General features: G+C 43.6%; 1 long non-coding RNA gene across 1 annotated transcript; it reads left to right on the top strand.

The window, feature by feature from the left end:
- The first annotated feature begins 4,768 nt into the window (after positions 1–4,768).
- LOC123652408 lies at positions 4,769–6,719 on the top strand. Its single transcript, XR_006741745.1, has 2 exons — positions 4,769–5,738; positions 5,970–6,719. It is a non-coding gene; the product is annotated as an uncharacterized LOC123652408 (long non-coding RNA).
- Positions 6,720–6,955: the final 236 nt, after the last annotated feature.

Raw genomic sequence — 6,955 nt, 5'->3', positions numbered from 1 at the left:
TAAAAAAAGAGCAAACCTGCCTAGCAGATATTTATCGCCCTTCCTTAGGACTCTGAACTTGCCTAGCCCCATTCAACAATTTTGTCAATAACCTGAATAAAATATGCCAAGTTGCAGGGGACACAAGGGATAATGATTTTATTGGATGACAGATTTGAATAGATTGTATAACTAAAATGACCATTTCCTAAAAATGTTGCTCAATTAATAATGTATCTGAATCCACTCAGGAGAGGGTTAGTGCCTGCAAACAGACTGAATTTGCCTGGTCCTATTCAACAATTCTATCAATGATTTGGATAAATGTGTAGGGCATGTTTGCCAAGTTGCAGAGAACATGAGAGATAATTGTTATATTTTAGGTGGCAGAACTCAAATCTTTTCTAAAAATCTCATCGAGCTGGAATGATATCACAGCAGAGAAGATGAAATTATGAGGAAAAAAATATAAAAATCCTTTATTTAGGTCTGTAATACCACTTGGAGAGAACTAGCCAAACAGCCACTCTGTGATCTCTGTGATGAATGCCAGGGACTTAGAGTTTGCTGCACATCCCATCTGTGGCAGGATGCCTGAAGGTAAGCAAGCCCGGGACAGTGGGAGTAGTGTGGGGATAAAGGAGGCACCACTGCTTCCAGATGAGACAGATGAATTTTGTTCTGGGAATATGTTTTGAGTTATCTATAGCTATATAACAAACCTCTCAGATGTAGTGGCTTAAACAACCATATTCTTATCTCTCACGATTCTGTGTGCTGGCTGGGCTCAGGGGGGTGAACTGTTGGCTTGGTTTGGAAGCAGTCCTGGGCAGGGCATCCATGATGGCTCTCACTCTCAGAGCTGACCTCTCAATTCTCCAAGTGACATCTCACCCTCTAGGGTTTCCTCTCCAGCAGGGTCGCTAAACTCACATTGTGGTTAGCTTCCAAGGGCACAGCCATAACATTTATTTAAAGCTTAGGAGCCAAAGTGGGACAAAGGACAGCCAAAATTCAGTGTGGGACAAACTAACTACACAAGGACATTGCATAGCAGAAGCTGTCATTTAGGAGGCCATCCTTGGAGCCTATCAGAAAAAGACAACCAGGTTTATAATAAATTCTATATAATAAAAGCCCAGCAACCATAACGGTGTAACAACCACAATGACTGCTCAACCAGTCGCTATGAGGTGCATTGACCACCTTTCGGTCCCTCCCCTGACTCACAGGCTCCAATCATAGCATGGTGAACAGGAAACCACAGGGAACCAGGTGGGTGGTGGCAGGGTGGGATTGGGGACTGATGAGTAGGCGGCATGGCCGACCTCTTGGTTCATCCCCCCCACCCCCCAACCCCCAGTCCGCAGGCTCTGATCACAACATGGTGAATGGGGAACTGGGTGGATGGTGGCAAGGTGGGGCTGGGGACTGGCAAGCAGGCAGAAGATGGCCCTGATCGCAGGCTAGGCCTAGGGACCCTACCTGCGCATGATTTCATGAGCTGGGCCTCTAGTTATATTATAAAATTATTGTATAATGTGAAAGACTTACATAAACCTGGGAATTTTAACACAGTCCTGATTATGTTTTATAGATTCACATGAGTTGTTTTCAAATTCTTAAAGGACTGGGTAGAGGGGAGGGATTATTAATATACTTAAGAGTATATTAGTATACACTGAGTTGCCAGATTATTATGATCTCTGAACGCATAATAATCTGGCCACTCAGTGTATATAGACTGACCACAGAGTTGGGATTTTAAAATAAGGTTTTTCCATGTATAAGAACTGCATTGTGGGTAGTTAGAAAGAAGCAGAGTTACTAGCCAGAGGTTTGGGCCATTATATCCTGGTCCCTTAACATATCAAGATTTGCAAGCTTTCCCTTATACATAAGTACACTGAGTGGCCAGATTACTATGTGTTCAGAGATCATAATAATCTGGCCACACTGTGTTTAACTCCAGGGAACAAAATGTGTACTAGAAGTAGGTTTTAGCACAGCCACTGAGTGCCCAGTTGTCTGGGGGGATGCAGAGAGGTTTCTGTCTGAGCAAAAAATCCTACTAGATGGTCTCTCAGGCCCCTTTCCCTCTTGAAATCTCAGCTTCTAATTACAGGTCTCCTTCTGGTATTAATTATTTCTTGGTGTGAAACCTATCTCCTCAGCCAGGTTTTAAATTGGAGGAGCTGGATAAAGGAATAAAGAGATTTCTGGACTAGTGTTTGGTCTTAGCTCTGTCAACAGCCAGCTGCTCTGTGGCTTCGTGTGGGTAAGTCATTTAATGTCCCTGGGCCTCAATTGCTTCATCTGGAAAAGGAGGGGATTGAATTCTAACCCCCATCCTAGTGCAGCAAGAATAAGAAAATTTGGACCTACAATGGCACAGGATAAAATGGAAATGAAAATAGATAAAGTCCTTTAGATATTGCCTGGCCTGTTGTACTTAATGTTAGCACTCATTTTTTTCTTTCTTTTCTCTCTCTCAAATCAATAAGTTTTTAAAACAATCTTTATTATTGAAAGTATCACATATGTCCCCCTTTTCCCCCCATCAACCCCCTCCAGTCCCACCTCCACCCCCGTCTCAGCTCATTATTTTCATGATGATTATTATTATAGTGTTTTCTGGATCTATGACTTCCATGTATACAATAAAATCTCGAGTTACTTTAGACCTTCACTTTGTTTGCTTTGCTCAGTGGTGATCAGAAAGTGACTCATAATCATTTCTAGTCTAAGTCTCCTCAACAAGTAACCAGGAGCCCACTTTGACCTTGTATAGGGCACACCTTTGATAAATAATTGAATTAAACCTGAAATCTTTTGAGCAACAAAATGTTCTCTTGCTCCATGTCCAGCAGAGGGAGCCAAAGAAAGGGGATAAATTCTTTAGTTGGTAGGTAGGGAACACAGTAAGATGGAAGATCAGGGGCTTTTAGAGGTCCCATCATTCACTGTCCCCCTTATACTCCCCTCCTTTTACAGGCTGTGAAACTGAGGCCAAGAGAGGAAAGGGAATGTCCCAAGGTTACCAACTAATAAGTGGTAAGATCCTCAGAAAATAAAATAAAAAGAAGTCTGTATTCTTAATCCATATCCTTGGGTCTTTGACCCATGGTCCTTTTGACAATCCATGTCATTTTTTTGTTCTTCAAGGAAATCAGTTGTAGATAACTGACCTCGACATTCACTTCTCCTTCCTTATCTGACAGCGTAGGCATTGGGTTTGAATCTTGACTCTGCTCCTAGCTAACTGTGTGACCATGGGCAAGTTACACAGCCTCCCAAAGAGTCAGAATCATGTTTTTAAAGTGGCTATAAATAATTATAGTTATTTCAAAGGGTTGCTGGGAGGATTAAATAAAATGATGTAATGTGAAATGCCTTACTAGATGTAAACACCTACCTTTGTCAAGAAGAAATGGTTTTATCTAAATGAACTGAACCTGGATAACACAGGTCTCAAACTCAGACCTGTGTCAGATGCTTCCAGGAGCCAGACATTTAAATAAAGCTGAGGGCAAGGAGCTCCTGGCCCTCAGAGTTCATGGCCCTGGGAGGCAATCAACCTTCACTAAAGGGAAAAACAAGTCCAATGTTGCCAGGTTTTCCAAAATGTCAAGAGAAGTGGACATCTGGGTTTTTATGTGTAAATTTCTGTTTTTAAAAAATAAGTGCGCAGACCAAATAAAACCCAGGCCAGCAGCTTGTTATGCCTGCTTTCACAGCTAATTTTAGGCTCCATATGCAGGCAGACAGCAATATAGAGCTGAGAAACTCAGCCCAAAAATTCAGGAGAAGTATCTCTCTCGTTTGGAAGGAATGTGCCAATAATATAAGCCCACAGAATTGTTTTGCCAAGGGCCTTACTCAGCAAACACATTGAACTTCTGGGGATTATTTTGCAATATCTAGAATATCCTCCAAGTTTCCTCGAATACTTTAGGGTTTTCTGCCCACTCCATGTCTGATGCCACTGTCTCCCAGCTTGAATATATATTATATATCCCACACTGATGTGTTTTTTTCTTTACAAGGCAGAAAATAACATTTTGTGACTTTATATATAGCATTCATTTTTACTTAACAGCTACCTTCTTTAGATATTTATTGAAAAGAAGTTCATTGTAAGTAACAGCTAGATTGGGGAAGAGGGACTGAGAGTCTAGAAATTTTTAGACCAAACTTCTAATACACATCCTATATAATAAAAGGCTAATATGCAAATAGACTGAATGGCAGAACAACCAGAACAACTGAACAACCATTCCCTATGACATGCACTGAACACAAAGGGGCATGTGTGGTACATGGCGGGCCTTGGCTGTGGCGGGATGGTGGAGAATGTGAGCAGGGGCACCAGACCAAAGTGGGGTGCTAGTCACTGTCACTGGGGTGAGCCTCTGGTAGTTACTGAAAATTCTTTGCTCCCTCGCACTGTGGTTCCCCCCAGAACTTGCATCTGCTGCCAGTGCTGGTCCCACTCACACCCAGTGCTGGTGCTGAAGCCACCACTTGCACCCACTGCCAGTGTGTGATGCCAGTCTCTCGATCACTTGGCACCATCAGCGAGTGCGAGCAGTGGCTGTCAGCCCTGATCGCCCCTGAGGGCTTCTCCAACTCCCCTTGCCCCTGAGGAGCGATCGGGGCAGCAGTTGCCATTCACGCCTGCTGATGGCACCAGCCCTGCTCCCACCCACTGCTGGTGCTGGCCCCAGTCTCTCTGGGAGTGCTGGCAGTGGGAGTGGGGCTGCTGGCAGACAGGAGACTTGGGGCCGAGGTAGGAGGGGCCAGGTGAGGACGCAAAGGATGGGCTGAGACCTGCTCCTGTGCCTATCGCAGCCTCATAGCCCACAGTTCCTTTAAAGGTGCATGAATTCGTGAACTGGGTCCCTAGTTATAGAATAAAAACCAACTGTGTTCCAGTCCAAGAAGAAAAATAAATTACAAGCAAGTCAGAATAGGAAAAATAAAATAAAATGTTAAAATGAAAAGGCAAGGTCAGGGGAATGGGAGGAAAGTAGTAGAATAGTTCAATCCCAACTTCTTAAAGATCTTTGAGGTGTGTGTGTGTGTGTGTGTGTGTGTGTGTGTGTGTTTCTTTGAGTAGTTTTTACTTCTCTACATAGCAAACTGAAGCCCTGCGGTTTATGCTTGACTTCCATAGGGCCTCTCCACTACTTCCTTTGTGGAAAGAAGGGCTGGTTGGACAACATGTTCATTTTTTATTGTTTCATTACTTGCAAAATGTTCTTGAGCAAACTCAGCTTGATGGGTTAGTGTACAGGTTGGTGTGTTTCAAACCATCCCTTTGGAGATTGGGGGTATTACTGCCCTGCATGTAGCAATCTTGTTTCAAACTTGAGCTTTCCAGTGGGCATGGTCAAGATATGATTATGTTGACTTGGTTATGTTAGGATTTGCTTCAATTATGCAAAGAAGGTGTTTTGTGTTTTTTAAATCAGCTGTGGCCAAGTCAGTGAAAGTAAGACCAAGTTAGTAATAAAATGAGGAGACACTAACATCAAGGTGGTTGAGAAGGGAACTCAGTGTTTGGGCTGTTGTCAGTGCCGAGGCATCCTGTAGTCCAAGGTCAAAGGTCTAAGGAGCAGGAGAAGCCACAGGCCTGGAGAGAGACAGGGACCAATGTCAAGGCCTCACGTGTGCCCTGCCTGCCCCCAGTCATTTTGATATGGAAAAGCCAAAGGATTACTAGAGAGGTTAAATTTTTCACATGTCAAAAAAGTGAGGTTATGCCAAAACCGGTTTGGCTAGGTGGATAGAATGTCGGCCTGCGGACCAAAAGGTCCCAGGTTTGATTCCAGTCAAGGGCATATACTTAGTTGTGAGCACATCCCTAATATAGGATGTGCAAGAGACAGCTGACTGATGATTCTCTCTCATGGATGTTTCTAACTCTCTATCCCTCTCTCTTCCTCTCTGTAAAAAATCAATAAAATATATATTTTTTAAAAAGTGAGGTTAGTTTTCAGGAGAGGTAGCAAAGACTAGTAGGAATAAGAGGCAGAGCTCTCTTGCTTGCTAACGCTGTGGCCTTAGGCAAACCACTTAACCTCTTTGGGTTTTAATTTTACAAATGGAAGACTTAGAAGATAGCCCAAGTTGGTTCATCATAAAGCTGATGGACATTCTATTGAGATCCTCCCCTAAGACCTCCCCTAACTCCAAGCCTTTAGAACCTTAAAATGAAGGTTCCGGGGAAATGCTCCCTCACAGGAGCATACAGGTGCCTCCTCTCCCCTGCTCTCAACTTCCCCCACAGGCATGCATCTCCTAAACTCTAAGGAACTTCAGGAGACATGTAACCAGGGCAGCAATGGGCAGTGACAGTTCATCCCAAGCTAATCCCCTGAACCTGTTCCCGAGGCCCCCTTTTCACTGACTTTTTTCAAAAATATGTTTTTATTGATTTTAGAGAGAGAGGAAGGGAGAGGTTGAGAGATAGAAACATTGATGCATCAGCATTGGTCAGCTGCCTCCTGCACACCCCTTGCTGGGGATCCAGCCAGAAATTCCGGCATGTGCCCTGACCTGGAATCGAACCTGGACTTCTTGATATCTTGATACATGGGTTAATGCTCAGCCACTGAGCCACATCAGCCAAGCTTCACTGACTTCTTAGTGAGTCAAAGCAGACCAGCCTAGGCCCATTTCTCCAGCTCTTCCTTGTTTCACCGTCTGCAGCTTTAATAAACGTCCTCTAAACTTCACCTGGACTTGTGCTGTGAAATTTTCCTACATGAAGTCAATAATCTACACACTACAAGCCGGCCTCAGACAGACGTGCTCAGGGCCAGGTCCACTTTCCGGTAACATAATCACTTTCTTTATTCTTTTTGATCCCCAAAATGGTCCCAAATTTGGCTAGAAGGATTCCCTTTAAGATGGACCCTGGGTCCTTTTTGTAAGAAAGCATTGGTTTTAAAGTTTTTCCTTATTGTGAGGT

The sequence above is a fragment of the Pipistrellus kuhlii genome, unplaced genomic scaffold, assembly GCF_014108245.1.
Source record: "Pipistrellus kuhlii isolate mPipKuh1 unplaced genomic scaffold, mPipKuh1.p scaffold_m20_p_1, whole genome shotgun sequence".
Lineage (NCBI taxonomy): Eukaryota > Metazoa > Chordata > Mammalia > Chiroptera > Vespertilionidae > Pipistrellus > Pipistrellus kuhlii.
Note: the sequence above shows the minus strand (reverse complement) of the source record. Positions and strands in the feature narration are given on the sequence as shown.